A 24,168-nucleotide genomic window follows, 5' to 3' on the forward strand; every position below is an offset into this window, starting at 1 on the left:
CCGGTCGATTGGGCGGGAAAGTGGCAGCATACATTATCGGATGTGCAGTCTCACCCCCTTCGTGTCTTTTTTTCTCCCTTCCCTCCCCCATCAACCTTTCTCTACCCCTTTGTTTTTCCCCCGAGAGCAACTCTCCCTACCCCTTCGACCCAGCCTCCCTATTCTCCCCTGAAATATTTCCCCATTCGACAGATTCAACCCCCCCCCTGACCACGCGACGTGTGATTTCTTATGTTATGGGTGAGGACGAGGGGGTCGGTCGCCACGATGCCCTCCTCCCAGACTCCGTAGTCGGCCGGACAGGAGCCAGTCGAGTGGCAAAGGGGAGTCAGATCGAGGTCCTGGGTCGCCTTATTTCCCGCCGGGAGAGGAGAGGGTGGCGAAGAGAGGAGGGGGTGAAGGGGTGAGGGGCGTGCAGAGGTTGGAAGTGGGACCCAGCGACGCGATGGCCGATTGTTGCTGTTTTTTATCTTTGTTTTCGGAGCCTCAAAGAGTGGCCCTCGGTCGTCGTTGAGATGTGTATCGAGGCTTTTTGTTTACCCTCCGTTCTGGGGCGATAGTCGCGGAGTGATCTTCAAGGGCGAGGAGGGTGCGGCAGTGAGGAGTGGCGGTTGAGGGGGGAGGAGGTGGAAGGCGTTCTTGCTCTCAGGGGACTGCCGTGGGACTGGGGGAAGTAACAACCCTCCACCCCGCCGGCTGAGGGACTTCGCCATCAATTGGATCATGAATCCGTGACCGTATGTGGAAAAGGAGGGTTGATTCTCTAGAAGAATTTGAACCTTCCACGATATTTCTGTCTGCTAAAAGATTTATCGCGCAGTAACCCAAGAAATACTCCCAAGTTCAACGAGGGGATAAGGAAGAAAATGTTATCATTGGCTAGGCACGAGGCAGCGGCAAGCCCACTGAATTTGATGATTATTGCGTGCGCACAAAATTATGTACACCCATCTAGTAGGAATCAAAGTGTCCCCTTCGAAAACGGCTAAGGTTTTCATGGATCAAAGAATTCATTTCGGCAATATGGTATGAAGTATGCATGTTAAAATGGTAAAGTTACTATCCATTTTGAGTGAAACGGGTTCTTATCCTCAAGTAGGCACACCTCCACGGCCTCACACCTCTACACCTCCTAGCTTGATGCAAGGATTATTGGGGAAAGGTTCAGAACAAACGAGTTTAAATATGACACTGAAGGAATTATAATGGCCGCACACTACTTAGGTAGATCAGACCACAAAGATAAACTAAGGGAGATAGATTCCAAGACAGATAGGTACAAATACTCATTCTTTCCCCGAACAATCAGTAATCATAATAGCAAGAAACCGAAGTCACTTTAGAAATATTAAAAACTTTGAATTTACAAGTCGGAACAAAATTAAACACTATAGAGATGTTAGGTATACTTTCAGGTGCATGTGTATGTTAGTTGGTAGTTTGAGTGTTTGCATGTGTGTGGGGTGTAAGTGTTCATGCATGAATGTATGCCATGTTTTTTTTTATATATGATTTTGTCGTTATTGCATGCGATTTTTTTTTTATTATTTTTCTTTTCTAAATTATGGGTGGTGTCCTAGCACCCCCCGCCACACGCCCTTGCGGCGGCTTGCGGGGTATTGAGTAGATGTAGATGTAGAAGAGCAAAAGCGTCACCTTTTAACGAGTACGTTTCTGTGATACGCTAAAGAATATATTCCGTCACATTAAGTCCAGGACATGACACATTCTCGCCCATTTGAAAATGTGGACCTGAATGTGGCAATACAAATGATAAAACCCAAAAATTACTTTCCCCTTTGGAGGATGAAAAAGTTAAGCGCAATTCAGAGCCACTATCTCGACTGGTGCACGTCATGCGTTTAGTTGAAGCCAGAAAACATGACTTATTTGTTCCGCTGAATCTTCTTCAATACTACATCAGATACCGTACGACTATTCGCGAGGGATATAATCCTCAGAAGTCATAGCACTCCCACACATAAAAAACTCCTATGCGATTATCGTGAGGGCGTTACTTGTCTAAGGCGAGATGAATGCACCCACCATTCGCGGGGGTTGCGCATACGATTTTACTTATATGACTCCCACATCCATCACTACCTCACAATAGGGGTTCAAATTAGAAATTGACTACGAGATACAGAGTTTGAAACAACGGGCACCATGGTTTAAATCACCACGTCTGGCCACTTAAATCTAGGAACTGATGTCTAGAGCAAAAAAGTTGAAACCTCCTTGGTAGAAGGGAACGGGAAATTACGTGTACATAAATCGCATTAACCTTAGTATATTCGTCTGCAGCGGGATTAACGTACAAGTCACAACGCTATCGGAATGATTAGGATGGAAGCTACTACTTGACCGTAGGCTGAAATACAGCTTACATTTGCTGGGTTAATTTTAGATAGGTCGCTTATCCGAGGATGTTCGAGACGTATTACAGGCCCCGAATCACTCATTTCTCAGAATTCTCATTTTATCAGAACATAAAAACAGGGAGATGGTAGAACCGATGGATTTAAAATGTCGTTTTTTCCTCGGACGAGTAGAAATCAAGATAGACATGATCGCAGGTGCTAAGGGGATAATTAGTATTGGCAGTGTTTATATTTTGCCGATATCCTGAATGAATTTTAAGTAAACCCATCTTTATAACATTGCTATTAGCCGCATGATTTGATATATCCTACTATTGAATATCTTTCATGTAAGTACCTTCTTTTGTGTGATTTATTTTGTTCGAATGCACGATCAAACTGATATTTGTATAGATTGTGAATGCAAATATAAAACCCTCCGCCACACGCCCTTACGCTAACTTTTGGGGTATTGTGTAGATGTAGAACCTCTGGATATTTTCTCAGATTTTTAGCACCGGTGAATAAAGATGATTTTTCAAATATTTTTACAGTAAGGATAAAATAAAAGGGGACGTGAACGAGTTTCAAAATGGAGCTTCTGCTAACTTTGCCGTATTTCTTCATTTCGCAGTCGGTAAAAAATTCTTAGTCCATTTCAAACCTTTTTACTTCACGACCAACCCTGCGACACACATAATCATCAACGGATTTTACATTGACGGCACACATCTACATATACACATTAACTCGCAAGCGGTCCCAAAGGGTTGGCTGGGGGTGTTTACGGCTAGTCAAGGAAGTCCCGAATCCATATCATAGTGTATTTGACATGAGAAAGAAAGCGGAATTTTGCTAAGGGGCAATAAACGAATGGCAATACTTTCATTAGTTCCCAAAAACAAAAAAATAACAGATGAATACATAAGGAATAGGTGGCACAGTTGACGAAAAATAAGAATGTGTCTCTCGTTAATTGAAAACCTGGCAATGATGCTGAGCATGCGTTGGTGGAGGTGGTTGCCCTCCATGCCATTTAGGTTAACGGCAAAGGTCACTTAGCAACAAAATTGGCATCAATCGCAACCATAGTCGCGGCATCAAATGACTGGTATCGGATTCGCAACGTGTTAATTTTTCAAGCTTCAACAACACTTTCAAGTTATGGGAACCGTTTTGAACTCATCCCTCGGGAAAAAATTGCCGCCAATCAGCACCAAAGCGAAATGATCTTACAGACATCGCGCCCTCGTTGACCGCGGCAAAATCATTCAACAGGTGCGTGTGGTCGCGTCACCGGACTCGGGTGTGGAATGGGAGAGAGTAACGGAGGATTGTCGGCAAGGAAATGGAATTGAAGTAAGAGACGACGAAGGGGAGAAGGAGATGTTCATTTCTTACCCTTTTGCGGAGGGAGACGGGACCGAGTGCTGACATGGTGCGGGAGGGTGAGAGGTAGCGGTCGGACAAAGAATCCCCAACATAAGAGCGACTCGATTGTGAGGATGGGGGAGGCGAGGTGGAAGAGGACGAAGAGGGGTAGATGAAGCACTTGGAGGAAAAAAGAAACGAAATGAATCAAGAGATGGGAGGGTTGGGGGAGCCACTAGGCGAGAAGTGCATTGGGAAAAACCTCTGATCGCATCAGACACAGGGCCCTAATGCGATAGCACGCGCGAGAGATCTGGACGGATGCTGAGGCTAAATAACGACAGGAAGCTCGGTGAAGACGGTAGCAATTGCAGTGGAGCTAAAAATTATACGAATACGGAATTTTTTTACCAACGGAATATTTTTTATCGTGGCGACAGAGCACTCAGGATAGGCTAAAAAAACAAGTGTATCGGTAGATTTATCGGCTATCACAATGAGCTAAGCAGAAAAACACGGGTTTTTCGGCAGAAAATTCGAGGTTATAAAGTAATTGCCTATTGCTTGAGGAAGGAAAAATTGACGGTAAGTCCTAAAAATTGAAACTTTTTCCACGAAATGATTAGACTCACTATAATTGAGGCGAAATGACGTTATGAAGTCTCCCCGCACTTCAACGTGTGGTTGGTAGCCAATGGACCTAACGGATAATGAATATTTTGGTTTGTTGATATTTTTGGAAGTTCAGTAAGACATTACTACACCAGAAATCACCGGAAGTGGATTAAGTGGCGCCCTGAACTCCCTTTCACCCGAAGACCACACAAAGAGGCCCGGAGGGAGAACAGGAGGAGTAATTCATGTCGGTCACTCCAAGTATAGGGGGTTTGTCTGGTGATGTGAATGACTCCGAAGGCGAGAAACGCACTCGGGACGTGAAACTCTGCTCGTGCTGGAGAAGGAACGTTGAAACAAAAGGTAGCTGGAGCAAGAGTGGGCGATGGGACGGTAGAAGCAAATCACTAGGGCTGAGAGGAAGTCGGAACAATGATTTAAGAGTTTGAATGGGCACAGAAATGCAAACAATCGAGTCAAATGGAGAGGAGAAAGCGTAGGAGAGGAAGGATAGGAAAGGCCAAAGCTCCGAAAATTTCCAAAGTTTACTAAACGGCCCGAGAGGCAGTGGGCGGGTTTCGTCACCAAGCCATTCGTACATGCAAATAAAGAGAAGAAAATTCTCATCCCACTCTTCTCCCAAGGAATCCCTTGCCTCCCCACCCCTTCAATCTCAAAGACGCCCACAACTCAATTCAGCCCTGCGCTAACTCGCCATATTTCACTCCTACACAAATACCTATACAATTCGCGGTAAAAAATGCATTAAAACAATTCGAACGACACCATAAATATATTAGACCTCTATCAAGTTCATTTTGTTGAAATTCTTACTTTAATACCAAAAATTCGTTTTATTCTACATAACCGGTACATCATAGTGTTGGATATACAGACAAAATTATTTTGGATTAAATCACCATCAAAAATCGTGTTCTTATCATGAGCAATTCCTTACATTTCACGTTATATAGTGATAATGAAAGCATGTTAATACCTGTTTAACAAATTTGATAAACTTCTGGATTCGAGGAGAAAATAAGAATACACCCAGGAAGATGGTATAGTCTCCCGGAAAGTAGCACGAAGGTTTTAGAGAACACTTCAACTAACGACTTTGACGGTCTCAGGGAAACGGATCAAGAAACCCACCGAGCATTTAAGTACGCTTTTATTGAGTCGGACTTTTTTATCGACCCCGTCAAATGTTTGGGCAGGAGATATAATGAAGCAAAGACACCGCTTTTTGCCTTCAAAACTTTTCCATCGAGACCTTTTCCTCTCAGTGCTTTTGGTACTGATACGCTAAACAAATCCGCGGGCTCTTGCGAATTAAGAGAAAAAATATAATATTTTCGCACGTAACATTTCAACCTCACATTTGTCATTCACGTGAACTTAATACACAGCGGATCGCGTCACATGCTAACGCGCATCCTCCGAGCCCACCGCTAGGTGATAATTAGTCGAACATACTAACGCCCCTGGGGCTCACAGGTGCTTGGTTTAGGAGACCGCGGGGCCTGGGGAGGGCAAGTGCCTTGAGAAGATGAATCGGCAGTCGTCACTTGCGAGGAATTCAGACCGAGGAACACCTGTAGGGAACCTTTAAGGTGGGTCCACACAAAAAATAGACCATGAGCAGCCGGGATTTGGATGCCACAATCTACTTATGCAAAACATTTTTTTTTTCTTTTCCCAAAAACATATCCACTTATCGCGCGACTCTCGACTGCTTTACTGAGCCTGGCCGACAGTGTTCTTTATGATATGCCACCAAAATACATCCGTGTAGACGATACGAAAAAATATGAAGGTCCCGGAGTCGAGATGAGATTCTCAAGCTTGGATGTTATAATTCGAGTTGGCGTGACGAATTTCTGGTTCTTGAAATCGGTGGGTGACCACGGGATATATTAAAACCTCCATTTTATAGGTAGGCCGATGGGAAAAAATTGACGCCCGCTGGGACTCGAGCGGAGAGAAGGGGCATCCCATAACAGAAGAGTTCTAAACGAATTCATCGGGGTCGTAAATTCATGAAGCGGTTATTTATATTTATCAACTGTAAGTTACGAGGACGTCTTGGGAATCTCTCCGGTGAAGGCCAAATTTTTAACATAAGCATAGAAAACGGAGCGTACGGAAGACGTCAGCACGAGAATTGTAAAATTGTTCCCAAAAAAAGTGGTTAGGAGACCAAATAGGGCAGCATTGTTTGCATTTTCGAGGGTATAGTCAGCTTTGAGTTAACTTGTACCCAGGGTCTGCCATTGGGAAACGCACTCCTGCAGAACAAAATTCCGTCAATGGCGAGACATAAGCGAATGAAGAAGTATATCCAAATCATGGTCGACTAGGCTCTGGCTCTAGGCTCAACGACTCTGAATACACATATGACAACCGTGTGTACCCTATAAGCCACCGGCTAAGGTGTTTGGCATGTGGTTCCAAACCAGGCATGCACTCTCCACATTATGCATTAATACGAGGTTTGGAATTTCTGGAGAGTATGCATAATTAAAACTACGGAAGTAAAAAGTTTACTAACTACTTAATATGCGACCTCTCATCAGTCGAGAGCAGATTTCACGATGGAAACGAAAGGATATCCACATTATGAAGAATAATAGGTTTGCATGGATGTGTTGAATTTGCTCGTAGTTTCGCTCCTTTTTACGGGTGGTGACCTAACACCGCCAGCCATACGCCCTTGCGGCGGCTTACGGGGTATTATTAAAAAAAGGAATAAGCAAGGCCCGATTGATAGAAACGCAGAAATCAAGTGAATCATACATTACTTGGATCGCCGCCGGCGTGGTCAGCGAAGCAACCACGTGAGTGACATTCAGTCTCTAATTCGTCCAGCACTATAGGATAAACATTTCGCGAGGCACCCATTGGTTGGAGTGCTCGGCACTACGTCGAACACTGGCTACGCTGTTTACAGCTCTTGAGTTGGGTCGATGAAATATCTCCGACGCCGTGGAAGCGAATTTCCCTCTTGAGCACGCCACAACACAGATTAACTTCTGCGAAGGTCTTTTAGGCAAAAAAAAATAGTCGTGCAGCACGCTTTATTTTTGACGGAAATCCCGAGGCATGACCCCAAACAACAAACGTTTTCCCTCCCTTCCTCATGGAATCCCGATTGAGGAATCACACACTATCTCCACGAGAGATTGCGGGCGCTCATCGCAGTCCGCGGGGAGATTTGCCTCGGGAGCGAGCACGTTTTCGTGACATAGCGGGGCAGGGCTGGAGAGGGAGAGGGGGACGATGGATGGATCGCCGAGTTAAACGAAAAGTCGGTCCGACCGAACCCCCCTTCATTCCCGTGGTAACACCTACCCGGACGGCTGCCACGGAGGTAGAGGAGGAGGTAAGGGGTTGGGAGGGGCTGATCATCCGTGCGTGGAGATCAAGCGCCTCACGGAAGACGCGGGAGTGAGTGGCGGAGATCGGGGATTACTTGCGCGGGAAAGGGAGGGAAAGCATGTAGGAGGGGAGGCATGGGGTCGTGGCGTGACGCTCCGGGATGGAGAGCAACTCGTTTTAGTTTCGGAAAAAGGCGGGAGGGGTTAGGGTCGTGGCGTAGAACGCGTCTTCACCACGCACGAGTGGGTGCGCAGAGTCTTTAAAGTCCTTCCAATCGCCTCCCGAGCAACGAATAACAAAGTCCCTCGCGAAAGCGTCATAAAAAACGACGACGGGATGGCTGAGATAGGCACGCTTAAACGGCGAAGGCGAGCAAAATTAGATAATGCCTGAAAGGTTCGGTCCGGTGTGACCACCTTCGCGGGTTAATTTATTTTCATTCAAAAACGGATATCGATTTATCCGGATAAGGTAGGTAGAGTGTCTTGGCAGTATTACTAATCGAGGGACACTTGTATTAGACTGATAATAAACGTGGGTTCAAAGCGAACCCAAAAGATATCCTCCGAGAGAATTAATGTTTCGGAAACAAATCACGCGAGGAACCACTCCTTTGCTTATATTTCTTTTTCCTTCGTAGCGACACTTTTTTTATGGAGATAATAAATGAAACAACGAGCGCGTATTCGAACTATGAACAATTTTAAACTATCCAGCCCCGCATTTGCTTTTCCTGATAATGACAGCCAATACTAATTCTAGTTAAGGCTTTGGTAACTGCAGTACTGCGAGTGAAAACTGTCTGGTCGGACAACCAGATGCAGCGGCGCAGAGAAAAGTAAAAACCAAGAGTGGCAGCATCCAGTGGAGGAGATGCGAGGGAGGAGACCTTCAGAAGGACGGCAAGAGGCACTCACCCCTCCCCTACCAACCAACAACCGGCCCTACCCTCCTCCCTAATTAGCACCCCGTCCATGCACTCCTCCCCCTTCCCTTATCCCAAGCCTTTCTCCCTCCCCTCTCTCTCACTTCGATTGATTTTTCTCTTCCACCATCTCTCCCACTCGACATGCCCGACATAACCAAGTCCAGAACATTTCTTCCCTCTCTTCCAGCGTCTATTTCACCCGGAGATGCCCGAGTCGGGTGACCTTGCCATGAAAGGAGTGACCTCATCTAACCCGCGCGCCGCTTCGAGAGGAGGGACGTGGTGTGTTAGGGAGGGGAGGTGGTGAAGAGCAAATGTTTGAGGGAAAGGGAAGGCAGGGGCACGTTCGGAACGATCACAGGCAATCGATTCAGGATGTAAGGTGTGAGGGATCGCGGAGAGCAAGTGAGGGTCGACAGGGCGGATGTACAGGTATCCTGGGGGATGGCAAACGGAGGATCGGGGGCAAACGGGACGCGTGGATTGTATGATTCTTTTGTTGTATGAATGTATGATTCTCACTCACTTTTCACTCCCTTTCGTTCACTCAGAGTTAGCAGAGGAGAGAGCATTTCCTTTCCAGAAAATCGTCGTGACCGAAAGGCCGCCACTAATCAAAGTGAAATATTAGCCGGGACTGAGAAGTGGAATGAGATGACACCAAGGATAAAACGGATACCAAAATAATTTTGAGTCGTGCCCTGTACCCTTCTGAGTCAAAGCTGTTCAAAGTGTGTGACAAGCGACCCTTACATTTCTTTTATTTTTCAAGTTTTCCGTCCGTTTCAGCCACTTACGGACCCTTCTTCGAGGCGAAATTACCCAAACGGATAACCTAACTAACATGTTTACTGACAGACTTTTTTTGTTCACAGTTAATATTCTTGGATATGTCTACAGCGATCTGTAAAATAATTTAAAATAAATGTTTCTGTCACTCGGTTCACATTTTTCTCACAAAACTCCACGTGACATCTGTCCCCGTTGACCTTTTTTTTACTCCCTCCCATATTTTGAATTTTTCGGTGCAAGAGGACATAAAATCCCTTTGGCCAAGCACCTGGCCTTTCTTTAGTTATCGATTCGACCGCTTTCAGGAAACCCGGCGAGCTAATTGAAGAGTGTGGAAGTTTTCAATAATTATGGCAACGGAAAAGTAAGTACAATTTTATCCATACCATCAATGCTAATATATCTAATCCATTCATATTTCACAAAGGAGTCAGTAAGATCTATCGCAAAAATCACCTTGGGATATTTTTGCCGGAAAATACAAATAAAGGGATGAAGAGGAATGGTACCGGCAGAAATTCTTATATGTTCACAATCAGCAGTTTCGTAAACCGGAAGTAATTAACACCAGGTAAACCTAAATTCATTTTTTAGAGTCGGAATGTAAATTATTGAAGCTTAGATTAATTAAAATAATGACCACTCAATGTAAATGCTATGCAAACAAAAATTAGGGTCTTAAAAAACTAGTGAAACTAACAGCCTTAAAGAATTGATACTGACCGGTAGTCATGCCAAATCTATTGTGATAGTGATTGTTAATTGGGGGATCATTTCTATAACTAGAATAAAAAAATCCTTTGTGGCCCCTTCACGCTGAATAATCGCCCGAATAGCTTTAAAAACCTTTATCACGATTATGCATCATAGCAATATTTCCTAGCCCTCCCTACATATCAAATATTAAGAGACTTCCGCGCCGGCTCGCAAGAGGACGTCTGGACTAATTTTTTGCAATAAAGGTCGATTAGATGTAATTTATGCACGGCAGATATCTCCACTCTTAGCTCGTGGCCATTTGGAGGAGTGAGGCGAGGAGGGTGGTGGGGGAAAAGAATGAGCGAGAGTAGGTAGATATGAGAAGATTTATTTCCGTCCATATGAAACGTGCGATTTGATAGATAAAAAGGCGAGCCCCTTCGAGTCGCTCTTCTCCACCTCCTCCATCTCTCTCCACCTCGTTCACAATACCAAAACAGATGATATCGGGGGAAGCTGCGGAGGGCTTTTGGCGCAGAGTATGAGGTTGAGAGGTTTCGGGGAAGGGGACGAAAAAAGGAGAGAGAAGAGTGTGGGGAGCCGGAGGAAGGGGGTGTTGAGGCGAGCCTAGTCCCTAGAGACCGACTCGCCAGCATTGTTCCCCCGAGAGAGAGCGGGCACTTTTTTAATTGCGCCTCGCGGTTACTTCTTTCTCGTGAGCGAGGCCACCTCTCTCTCTCTCTCTCCCCGGAATACGACGTCGGAATCCATAGAATCGTGGAATGTGGATCTCGGACATTGTTGAAGATGAGAGCAGATGCGAGAAGATGGGCAGGGGAATGGGCTGAAGGTGGGCGGAGGGGACGGAGCGCGGGGCCGGTGGGAAGAGGATATACCAGGAAGACCAAGTAAAATCTAAGGCCCGAGAAAGAAGAAAAGGATACTGTTCATGAGGTATGAAATAAAATTACCGGATAGGAAACATTAACGGAAATGAAAACATTTTGACGTATCATAAATGAACGTACCTACTAAGTATCCATAACTACTTCTCGAACATAAATCTCTCGCGTAATCATTGCAATGGATAGCTACACGATACCTAATTCAAAAAGTAAAAGTGAACAAAGTCATCATTGGAAGGAGTTTTTTACATAGTTTCTAACCACTAAACTGATGAAAAAGAACTTTTCTAATGGGCAATTTTGACGCAATAACTATGCATTCCTCAACGGAGATAACTTGGGCCGAATTATCTACGAGTACAAGCCTTGTAGTATTGATCCAATGGAAATACTATAGTAGAAAGAAATATGAACTTGGTTGATATTTTCAAGAGATTTAAAATTTATGAACTGAAAGCTTTAATACTATACCTTTAAAGCTATTAGGGTAGGTGAAGATTCATTGGGCTCTCGTTGGAAAGTGAACAATGGATAACTGTTCACGCGGCACAGTCCCTCTGTAAAGAAAAACAAATAAAAAGAATATAATAGAAGTTGACTACAGAATAGCACTACATATTTATAAACCGGAGAACAAATAAAATAAAAACTCTTACATGCTCTTCGAAAAAGTAAAAAAATGTGTACACCCAAAGAAGAAACTGTTATCACAAATGAAACTCAGGCGAAAAAATCCGAAATATTTCAGTGTACTTCCGTCGCAGCCTGGTGATCGAAAATACATCGAACCATTAATCACGTTCTCTCCGCTTACTCTCTCTCAAAAGACTTTCCTTCCACTTCTTTCAACGTCCAGAATTTTAAAGGGAACGAACAATTCACCATCTCACTCGTATAAAAGGCCATTAGCGGCGTCTGAGGCCGGCCCAAACAACCCTTCCTTTTATTGCCCAAAATACACTTCGCCCTGCGCAAAATATACTGTGGTCGGTTGAGGGTGCGGCCGGTCGACCATAATGGCAAGGACCCTTTGTTTTCGGCATGGGGATGTTAGGGCGACATACAGATACACCAGAAGCGCAGAAATATGGACTCCGAAGGGCACGTGTGAAACCCAGGCAAGAGAGAGCAGCCTGAATTTATTTACGCAACCAACTTCGATCAACATATTTGAGCGGACGGATTGGTAAAAAAAACGTGGTAATCCCAGGGAGAATTAAAACTTCCACTTCTACAGTTTTACCTAGTTCCCAAAACTGCCCTTGCGAGAGCACAACGGACGATTTATATGGATGGTAAACTGAGCGCGCAATTCATTAGAAAATAATTCTAAATTGCACGGGTGAAGAAGGTACTCATTCCAAGATGTAAGCATCCCTTTTTTCGACAACGGCCAAAGACACGAAGAGTTTGGGCCATAAAACCGCTGCGCCCGTACTGCAAATAAATGTTGGACGCGAAGTGTTCCATAAAACGTGCAAGAACAAAAAAAATACTTAAAAACCTTAACCGGGGGAAACAAGCGAGCGAGGTACCTCCATCGGGCGACTAGAGAGCGAAAGAGTGAACCATCTTGTGTTGGAGGGGAAAACGATGAAGGGGTGCACGACTTTTGGGGTGGCGGGGTAGCGAGGGAGACTCACTCAAACACACACGTATACACTGGAGTGGAGAAGTCCCTTCCAGATAAAAAATAAAAGAGCGCGCATACCTGTTGTTCCCGCCACCTAGACTATCCTTCCAGGAAACGGGAAGAAAGAAATAGCCCAGGTATACGAAGGGCAGGAGGAGTGGAAGAGTAGGGAATGGGAGTTTGGAAGGGCAAAGAGGGTTTGGCCAAGGGGGTTGAGGTCGCTCACAAAGCCATGGGGCGAAGGGGGGAGGTGGACAAAAGGAGACGCGACGGCGGGGCAGGGGGGAGAGTGGGTGGTGTAGCCGACACGAGGGTATGGCGTTCGGGGGATAGGGAAGAGAGCGACTTAGGTAGTGTAGGAACGACTGTAGATAAAGCTTGAGTGGCTTAGGTTAGACGGAGCTTTTTTCACTTGGGTCTTAAAAGATTGTTTCCGTGGTTCGAGAAGAAAGTGGGCCTTTTGGGGAAGGGGGAGAAAGGTAAACGTGACTCCGGTGAGTATATAATCGCTTCCGAGACTAAAACGAGAGGAAATGAGGAAACGGTGGAAAAATCCGCATCGCGGATTTCCAGGCATCGACGAACTTCCTTTGCGCTCATTTACCTACATATTGCTTACACTCACCCTGTGTCCTTGTCCGATTCACTATCCCTCAAAAGGGTTAAAAGGAAGTCGACATAATCTTGAGGAGTAGAGAGGGACGGCAAAAAAATCGACTCATTTCGATATCTTAAGAATAAAAATTAAAATCGAGGCTTTCGATCACATCGGTCAGGGAACGGAGAAGTAGCGGGCAGCTAGAGCTTGTGTTGATACCCACGATACAAGTAATGATGGATCTCTTTTGGATGATGAAGAGTGATCGCAGGGCGGATGCGGAAAGTTTGCATCACCATGAAACAAGCCAAGTTTTTACTAACCTCTCCGGTCGCCAAATTTCATAATGTTTCAGCACGTCCCGACAAAAGAATGACTCCATCATCTCACTCGAAAACCATGAAAACAACGAGAGAAGGATAGAACCGAAAAAAAACTAATTAAACCACTTTAAAAAATAGCTCTAATGAAATCACCACCCAGCTGACGCGCGATCGCCGTAAAAAATTGAAAACAACAATCGAAGCTACCCGAGCGCATTCGGTAAGGAAGAGCAACCACTGGAATGGAGGGGGGCGGGGAAGGAGGGAGAGGAGGAGAAGGGGGAGATACGCCGACGCTGCAACAGGGAAGGATGCTGCACCGAGGTGCACACGAGGAAGGAAGCAAAGAAGGAAGGTTGAGCGAGCCAAAGGTGTACGGGAGGGAGGGACTCCGGTGGGAGCGACGGAGGGGTTGATGGGGAGGCGAAGAGGAGGCAGCGGAGGTGTGGGGTTCTTGTCCGCCCTCTCCTTCGCCGTCAAGGTCGCCCTTAGCTCCGGGGGCCCCTCCCCGAGACACATCCTTCTCTCTCCCCCGCTGGTCGCCGCCCCTCCCTCCCCACCTCGCCCGCCGCTGCACTCCATCATCCTCCGCTGAGGGAGGAACGCAGCAGACAGGTTATCGACGTAAAACAAAAATTGAGTTCGGCGTGGAGGACCCTGGAAAGGGAGTAGGGGGAATGGAAGTGTGGGGATTTCGATGAGGGCGTGTGTACGAGTGGGGGGGATGAGAGTTTGGTTTGTGCTCCGAGCGTGAGGTAGGACTGCGAGAGGTCGAAGAAGGTAAGGATCTAGAGCCAGCGCTCCGTGGGAAGGGGAGGGGGTGCTTCGGTGCCGTAAAACTATCTTTTAAGACCCTTCTCCTCACTAATTCACCTTTCAAATTTTTACCACCTCACCATTTCCATTAGGGCAGGAGAGCCGACCACTCTCCTCCTCCTTCTAGCTTCCATACTCCCCTTCCTCGACATCTCACCTGAGCCTCGGGGATAGATGGACGGCGGCAGTGGAAATCGTCTCTTCGGAAACACCCCATACCCTCTCGCAGCATGTACATCTATCCTTCCCCATACTCGAATCCCTCTACTTTCCCCTCTCGCCTCCTTGGCGTCGCTCATCGACGAAGGCGAGCTTTTAGAAGATGAAAGCCTCTTACACGGCAGTTAGGAGTGACTGCTTTACTGCTTTTATTAGTTCATTTGGGCCGAGGAAAATGGTAGGTACCATCATCTCCCCATCGAGATAGAATAATATCCCTTGAAAATGGACGAACGATTTAAAACTACGTAAGAAACCTTTTTTGAGCCCCAGGAACCTTGAAGGCAATATTAACTGAATCTAAAATAATCTAATTTAAAATTCCACTCGTCTGTGAGCTGCAGTTTAAGTACAACCTAGATTGAAGTCTACACTTGTTTAACATACACGAGTCTTCCAAAATTTATACCAATAGCGGAGTCCTCAGCGATCGGTGGTACAAGGTGGTCCTAGGATGAAAGCTTGTTATGAATATCCTGTGATGAATGTGTCAGTCTACCAATTTTTTCACTCGCCTCTTAGAAATACAAAATAGCTAGCCAGCGCCGATTAAGCTTGCGAAGTTCTCATCCGCCAAATAATATCCACCCTCAAAAAATTTTAATATCACGACATAAGGGAATTGACAAATTTGGTAGACCCTGCGCCGCGAGATGTTCAAATCCCAAAGAAATATCTTGCGTCGGTCTCCTGGGAAGCAGAATTCTCTCCAAAAAAATAGGTTTTATTCTATCCGTGAAGGATCACGAGGTGATGTTGGGAGGGCGGACAACGTTAATTTCAACCCACCTTCCCTAAATTGTTTCTGACTACCAAATCACCCGGGGAATCACGAGACGGCGCCGCACTTTCGAACGCGTTTGTGTGTGAGATGGCGCACACGGGGAGAAGAGAGGGCTGGAATGATTTCGACTGCCGGCCTCCTCCACACACCTTCCTTTCCACATTTTTCAAACACCCCCTCCTCCCCTTTGGATCTTAACCGGCCAAAGGCGTGAACCCATTCCTCCTCCTCCATTTAACACCCCCGCCTTCCCCCTCCCTGGGATCGAGGGGATAGGAGACTCACTCCACGACGCACGGGGTGGGAGAAATCATCATCCTACCCTTTCCTCCGAATCTCCAGGGCGTACGACTTAAAAGAGAGGGGGGGGGGAAAGAAGGCATAACGAAACGGGTGGTTGGCGTCTTCACCCGAGGTGACGGAACGAGACGAAATACCACGCCGGTGAGGGAAAAGGGAAAGGAGAGTGTGAGAGGGGAGTTTGGGAAAGAAAGAAACGAGGCATGATCGGAAAGGAAGAAAAAAATAATATATAATCCCCGCGAGTTTGGGCAGCAAAACGAAAAAGCGATATGGTAATGTGGCTGTACTGGGAAGTGCCAGGGGGGACGGACGGTGGAAGGAGGAGGAGGAGGGTGAGAATGAAACGTCGATGTAGGCGGCGAAATCGTTGGGAGGAGAAGGGGCGAGTAATGGAGATGACTAACATAAGTGAGAGGGAGAGAGATGGAGGTGAGAGGCATCTGGAGGAGAGCATTGCCTCACAGAGGAGGTGGGGTGAGGGAGAGATGGTACGAGGAGAGGAGGGGAAGTTCGGAGGGGGAAGATGGCCCTGCATTGAGTGGAAGGAGTTCTCCGATGGCGTCTATCCAGGGCCCGGAAAGGTCGGAGAGGGAGTGGCCGACCGATTGAGGGGCTGATGGCTGGGTGTGGGGAAGGAAGAATGAGAGAGCGGGAGGGTGGGGGGTGAGGGAGCAACGTGACTGGGATTATGTTGAGTGCCTCTTGGAGGTGTGGAATGGAGGTGAGAGGTTCGAGGGATATAAGAGGTCCCGGAGAGGTGCAATCAGAGTAAGAGGGTGGAAGTCGGGGAGGGGAGAGACAGGGTGGAAGTCGGGGAGGGGAGAGAGAGAGCGGACTGGAGCGGGCTAATTTCTTTCCGAGACGTGAGGTTGTGTGTGTATATGTGGAGGGATGGAGACGCTCTGCGGAACGGGGATCGACCTACGACTTGGTATATGGGGAGTGCAATGTCGTGATGTTCACGTGCATGATGGCGAGGCAATGGCTGGGAATTGATAATGGAGAAATGAAAGATACTGTAGAAGACGGAGATCACATCTTTGGAGTAATTGAAGAAATATGTTATAAAATTTCACAACATACATTTTTCGCTAGCGCTAGCGATATTTTTTATTCATAATATTTACTTATTGATAATTCGTGTCCATTTTGTCCGGCGTTAAACAACTAACTTTCGTTACAGAAACAGTCCGCGGTGATAAAACGCTGTTGACAGGCTTAAACCTAGTCTCCTTCTAAGGACCATTCCCGGACACTCATATAAACTCTCCAAGTACCATTGATTTTATTTCCTGAAGTGCTTACTCCACTTATGAACGGTTGTCATTTCCCCGTTCTGATGATTATAAAAGTTTGGGTATGACTTCGAAGGTTAATGCAACAGTTACAGCAAAAAGTTGGCTAACGCGTATTATTCTAATAAGAGTTGTTGGATTGAAACAGCAGCTTGACTAAAGTTGATGAAAAAACCTCTCCATGAATTTTATGAATAAAATTATTCGTCATCGGGAATATTATTTCGGACTACTGTCTATTGAGAAATATATCTTTGATTAGAGCATCCCATGTCAAAAGAATACTCAACAAAACATCATCAAACAACTTTACTCGACATTGAATCATTGAAATGTTATGAAACTCTTAATTGACATTCGGAGAGCTCGTAGCCACCTTTGACGAATGATGTAAGGTTTGCCGGAAAATTTTTTTTAAGCCTCAAACCATGAATTTTAGTGCTACGAAAGCCCCCATATCATATAATGAAAAGGCGTGGAAAAGTGAGACATAGGGAGCGTGGGGTACACGCAACGGGAAGAAGGGATAGGAAGCCGGGGATGTGTGGAGGGGAGAGGGTGAAACGTGTAGTTTGCGCTTGTTGGCGTGTAGGTTAGAAGTGATAAACGCCCTGGGTCTATGCTTAGGAAGCACCATATATAGTAGTAGTATATACCTACGACGTGTTGTGCGTGGAGGTGGTCGGAGGGGATAGAGCCAAGGGCCGGTTGAGGGTTTGAGGTGGGCGGAAGGTAAGGGGGGCGAGACAAAAAATGGGGTTGTTGAGGGATGTTGAGGAAAAAAGAAAGTCTTAGAAAATAAAAAGGGACGATGAAGAGAGGGACCACTTTGGTGGAGCCCAAAAGGAGTGGGGCCCGTTGGGTTGGGGAGGGGCGGGTTAAATTCATTTGTGGGGTGTGAGGGGGGATGGGTGGACGTTGTGTTAAGTGGCGGTAAAAGGCGAAGCTCGACGCGTGTAAAAGAGTTCGGGGAATTACTTGGATGGCATCTTACATGGATACCCCTTCTCGCTTGGAGATCCCTCCGTCCTGCTTGCCCTGATTGACACGTTTATGTGGGAATTATCGCGCATTCCCGTCAACAGTTCGGAGTTCAATGCTAGCGGTGCTATCGATCGATATATCGAAATAAAATAACAAATACATCGACGCAAGTCAGTTTTTGGATACAAGACAAAATTACTATACAGTGGCAGTTTATGAAGGATTATCATTTAGATTTATTTCAGGTGTTTCCACATCCAAGATTTTTTCCCGCTCAAATTACAGCGTAATCATTATCGCCAGCATGAAGAAATAATCACTAATTTCCGATATTACATTCGTACTTGAGACTATGGATTTGCCTTCCGGCAACCCGAATGAAGCAATTAATTACATTAACTCATACTGAAATTGGAAAGCACATTTAGAAAGGGATTAAGGAATTTAAAAAAAATGTATCCGTGTATGTGAACTCTGAGAATGTCTTATCGTATAATTCTGAAAAGGGAAGGAATATTGGCAATAATCTTCATTGATGTTGGTCAACAACCGCAGTTGTTCAACCTAAGTTGGTCCGATTTTTGAAGGCAAATCTTAAAAATGAAAAGTCTAGAAAATTTTGAGTTTCTCATTGGAATGTTTTAAGTTTCGTCGTCCCCGAATTAACCACTCAGCAATGTGGTATTTCAATGGACATCCAAATATCATACGAGAACATTTTGCTTTGACCGTAAAATATTTTTCCTGTGTACGATTATATTCGATAAAAAATGTAAATATTTTTTTTTACACGTGACCATTTCTTTCTCTACAAATGTTCGTATCTATTGATCGGGCTACTATGTCCTGGAATATGGCTAATAATTATAATTTATTGTACCTTGTACGATATCAATTGACAGTTAGTTGCCAATGCAGTCAATACGGCTAAATACATATTTATCGTCGCATGGTAACTTGTTTATGAACGACGCAGGCGAGAACTTGGACGAGACAATGTTCAAATATTACTACAAGCTAAGAGATAGGAGCCAAGGATGCAGCAGGAAGTTAGATAAATAAGGGGTATAGATAATGGGATGAAGCGACAAAAAAGGAGGAGAGAGGTGATGGCAGGGAGTTAGCATGAAGAGGCATCACAGATAACCACATGCGGGGCGCAATTAATACCTAACATCCTTCACCCACGGCATCGGCCTCTGAAAGAGGGAGAGGCGCTCGGGTCTTTAGTGATTTGGGCGGGGTAGCTCGAAGTTGAGGGGATGAAGGAGCGGCGAGGGGGTCAAAAGGTATGGGGCAAACGGGGGGGACACAATGCTTCCATCATTGGGCGAGATGGGAAGGCACTCGAACGAAGGGAGGTTTCGAAGGGGGGTTTCGAAGGGGAGGGGAGTTACGACCCCTGGCAGCGTGAACCGTGGCCCATCCACATTCCCACAACAAATGGGATGATGCCCCTCTTCCTCCCCTTCCCTTCTCACCAGCCTTCACCTTCCACCCTCACCCGCGAGCCGGCTCTCGACCCCCCCCCCCACTCTCTCGCAACCAGCCCCGTCTTGAGATCAACCCTCGGTCCGATCCCTCGTAACGAACCCTCTTTATCAGCTCGCCACTCACTGCCTCGGCTCCAGCCAACAAGAGGCGCACACATGAATATACATACCCACGGAGCGAGGGCGGGAGGAGTGAGCGAGAGTCGAGAGCATATGGCTCGGTGCCGGAAAGCCTGAGAGTGGTAGAACTGGCGCTGCTACAGTGCATCCCTCTCTTTAGGGCTTCCAGGGTGCAGCAGCCGTACGCGAGATTACGCGTTTCAAGAACAGAATGGGGCCTTTTGTGGGCTCACGGTCCGCCATGATTCGCCTCTCCATGTTAACCCGCCCACAACTCCTCCTCCCCCACATGGGGCGATCTCCTCCGTTATCGGGTACCTGCCCAAATTGGAGCGATGGAAACAGGAAAAGAGTTGGGTCTTTTCAGGCAGGAAGGCAGCTGCAACTGACGTATTATTTTTTTGCCTCAATTAAAGTTATCTAGTAATACGGATGGAGGCGAGAACGAAAGAAGAAAAAAAACATGAAGCGTTGCGTGATGTGAACCGCGCTCACACCATGGGCGTGGAAAAACAAAAAGGAGCCATCCGTGATAGACTCCGTGAGGCGTTTATTTTCGGGTAAGAGTGGGGGACGCTTCCGCCCTCTCGAAGCGGTTTCGGAAGAAGAAAAATCAGTCGAATGGGAAGGGGGTTTCCCATGGAACTTTTTTAATGTGTCCTAACTAAACAACAATACGTATAGTGCATATTTCTATTTCTACATAAGTCCCCTGCAAGCCACAGCTTAGGGCTTGTGGCTAGGGAAAATTAAGTGAAAGAGCATGAGCATTTTCCTCGTTAAAAGTACACAATAGCAAAAATATACAGATGATTTCGCAAAACTTCCTGTAACCTAGCCACAAATGCTGCTATAATATAATGTTAACGTTAATGACCTCTAGACAAATGAAAGAAAATACGGAAAAAAGAGAGATTTATGCCGAACGTCGAAACGTAAGAACGCCAGCAGCGCCTGGAAATCATATTCAATGGATCAAAATTTTATTTTCATTCTCTCCAAACCTTTAACATGAGATGCCATTCATCATCTAGACAAACTGTAAGTTATACGGACGCTAAAAGTCTCCCAAAGAAAAGACGAACGCTTTTATGACTGGGTGCATTATGATATGAATGGCAATCTAATATTCAGACTTATATATGATTCCAGTCTTCACGATAAACGTTAGCGGCGCCAACTTCGGAGCACAAGGACTTGAAACAAGAAAAAAAAGCAATTTTTTCAAAAGTCTCTGTGCATATGACGATGGGAACCAAACCCCGAACCCCTTCACAAATGTGTCTCATGTGAGCCGCCAGAGGAGGAAATAATCCAGAAATATTTTTCTTCCAGTCCGAATTCCTCCTTGACCGGCGGATCGTTTCAAGGTGGAGGAGGAATTCGCGAAGCGTCGTTTCGACTCACTCCTTAAGGACTCTCTGTATTCTGCAAATGCAGAGGAATGCCGTTCCGCGAATTCTCTCCGTCTCCAGAAGGCCATAATGCATCATCGCCACGGGACGCGGTGGAGGACGAGGCCCCTCAGTTCTCCCTTTGTTCCCTTCGGTCCCTCCCCTATGAATCTCCGGCATCGCCACAAATCTCTTAATCCTCTTTCTTCGGGGCCATCGCATTCGCATCGGTTAATCACATTCGCTAGACTTGACCCCGGTCCCTCTCTCCCCACATCTCTCCCGGGGAACGGGAGGGAAGAGTGCACATTTCGGAGGCGACAACAGGATTCCTATCACTCATTCAGATTTCATAAGGATGGGCAGAAATAAACGGCGGCTAATGTGTCACCGACGCTTGCCGTGGATAAAAATAAGCTGAGAGAATTCCAGTCTCACATCCCCTTAATTATTAATGCTCATAATTTCAACTCAGTGACCAAAATAACGCAAACACATAGCGTTTGCGTTACGTAAGGAGTTGAAGGAAGGCCTATCTTGAGATATGGCCGAGGAGAACAGCATGAGAACGTGATTCGAATTGCTCGGCAGTAAAAGAAGCTGTGGGGAAAAATATTAAATTTTCAGGCATCCAAAAATAAAATATGATTCCAATTTACTTTGAAGTATCATATTACATTTTGGAGTTCGACTGACTATTTTTAATTCTCTACGTCAGCATTGCTAAACCCATTACATAAAAACTATTCTTACAAAACTGTTTCGAATTTCCCTTTTAATATCCAATCGAATTAAATAAATTTTCATCAATTTCTCCTGTACTTACCTAATATTCAGCCATAATTGTTATATCATTATGATGACTGTCTGTCCAACTATTGCATGATTCCTACGAACGCTACTTCAACCCAAAGACACCTCCTGAAACTGGGAGAAACCTTCAAACGCACACCTAAGCAGCTGGAGTTCCGAAAATATAACCAGAAAATTACATAATGGATTCAATACGTGCCATTAATTTTCAAAACCACAAGATGTGTTTTTTTTTATCTGGGTGACGCTCTGTCTTACCAGTTATTCGTATACTTCATGGCTGATTCCCTAACGCTATCAACGGCGTTGATCATTATGATTGGTAGATAAAATTCTCTCGTGAAATAGACAGCGACTGAACGTTCCTACGAATATTTCATGCGTGCAATCCTAAAAGCAAGTGTCGGGAAACACTGGCTGGCAATCCACTCTCTCAAACCTGGGAAAGCTTTGCGCAGTCTCTCCTTGAGCTCGGACCGCCTTCCTCCACCAAGGTGGTCGCGGGCTGAGAAATGGGAGGGGGTGAGACGCAGGCGCCTGTCGCCCAGGGGCACTCCTCGTCCACCCCCCCTTCCCCGACTCGAAGTGCACAGTGCCTTATAAGGCCAATCCGTGCACGCTGGCTCGCCCTGCCTCGCTGTCCTGCCCTGCACCACCCACCCACGCCCTCCCCCCCGGAAACCCTTAACCCGGCGCGAAACCGCATTGAAGCCACTTCGGCACGGGCATAAAACCCGCGCCGCCGAGTCGCGTATGGTTGCTCGGTGCCCGCAACCTCCCCCTATCCTTTTACTCCATTGCTACTCATTTCCCCTCTCTTCAACCCGAACCCCTCTGCGTATCCACCACCGCTCGGAAACCCTTAAAAACGACCTCGTCTTCCCCATAACTCTCGGCGACGCGCCTCCGGTCCCTTTTACCTGCCCTCTTTCTTTTAACCACCCTACAGTTTTTGCGTCGGGGGAAACAAAGGGAACCGAGGAGCAAAAAATAAGTTGAAAACGTTTCTCCAGGTGCTCAGCGCGTTCTTTTTAATCTCATCGCGACATGGGAGAGACGCCGGCGGGGTGGCGAAGGTAGTCCCCTTCGTCTCCCATCCTATTCGAGATTCCTGTCGGGAAAACTTTTTCGCGAGCGAAAGAATGCCTACCAACCGATTTCCTCCGTTTTCATATTGCAGGAGTACGTGCTTACTAATCTCATACTCCGCAAAAGATTGAACCTGCAAGGAATACATGATATGAACACCCATATCAATTGCTTCATTTATGTGTGAAATATCTGGAAACAGCTTCCGTTTACAAAACTAAGAAATGATTTGTTCGAGAAAAATTTAAGGTCATATCGGGTCATTACATTTTGTAGTAGCATGTGGCCGAATTTATTATATCCAGTGGTGACAGTTTTTACTCTTTCTCGATCAAGTCCGAAGACGATGCAATTATCTTACCCCACGGCAAAAAAATGGTACACATCGAAATTGATACCTAATACCTTTGAGCTGCAGGAAATGAACGACTCCCTGTGTTTGTACGCCTTACATTCTTGATGCTAATTACACCCTCCACTTAAACGGGAGGAAATCAGATCGTAAACATAGAGTGTAAATAAAACCACGATTCGATAAAAATAGTCTACAATCTCGAAGCATCTGGCCATATCTTCACTACTCTTCCTGACTTTTCCGGCAATCTCATGGACGTTGCCTGGGTGCGGGTAGGACTGGACGAGATAGAAATCTCCCAGCAGGGGAAGAAGTCTCGTTTAATCGGAAGCTTAATTTAACCAGGCGCCCGTTTTTGTTTCGTTTTAGGGTTGACGCCTGTCACGGGGGTGGAATGCCAGTCGTCACGCTTACGGCCCCTATCCTTATCTCTTCAGATCCTCGCGCGGGAGATGCTCATTGGAAGGAAAAAACATAAATAAACAAAAAGAGGCGGATCAAGGGAGATTAGAGAGACGGAACGAGGCAAAGGAAAATCAAGATGATGGAACGGATGCGAGCAAAGAGATGAGTTTTGAGGCAATCAAGTGTTGTACCGGAATATGTTAATACCTCCATATGATGAGGGGTGGCATGATAACTCTCGCTTATATTGGAAATATCGCTACCCTTAAATGTGGGCATGCACTGGTCACGACTGGTCCTTCTATTCTAACCGGGCTGTGTGCTTGCCTCTAAAGATGAATGCGGCTGAGGCCAAGATGCATTTTAGAGACCTTTTCCTCAGGGGTCGCGGGGAAATTCGCCAAAATACAGCTACGAAGAATTACAGTCTGAAGATAACAGTTCCAAAACATTCCTATTCAACATTAACTGTTAGAGATCATTATTGTGGTTGTGC

General features: G+C 46.0%; 1 protein-coding gene across 1 annotated transcript in view; it reads right to left on the reverse strand.

The window, feature by feature from the left end:
* Positions 1 to 24,168, reverse strand: part of Egfr (epidermal growth factor receptor) — a 203,644-nt gene that overhangs the window by 95,648 nt on the left and 83,828 nt on the right. The window contains exon 3 of the mRNA XM_071596255.1: positions 11,520 to 11,605. The gene's annotated coding sequence lies outside the window, so the exon portion shown is untranslated. The remainder of the gene's footprint in view (positions 1 to 11,519; positions 11,606 to 24,168) is intronic.

The sequence above is a fragment of the Hetaerina americana genome, unplaced genomic scaffold, assembly GCF_022747635.1.
Source record: "Hetaerina americana unplaced genomic scaffold, ioHetAmer1.1.p SCAF_79, whole genome shotgun sequence".
NCBI lineage: Eukaryota > Metazoa > Arthropoda > Insecta > Odonata > Calopterygidae > Hetaerina > Hetaerina americana.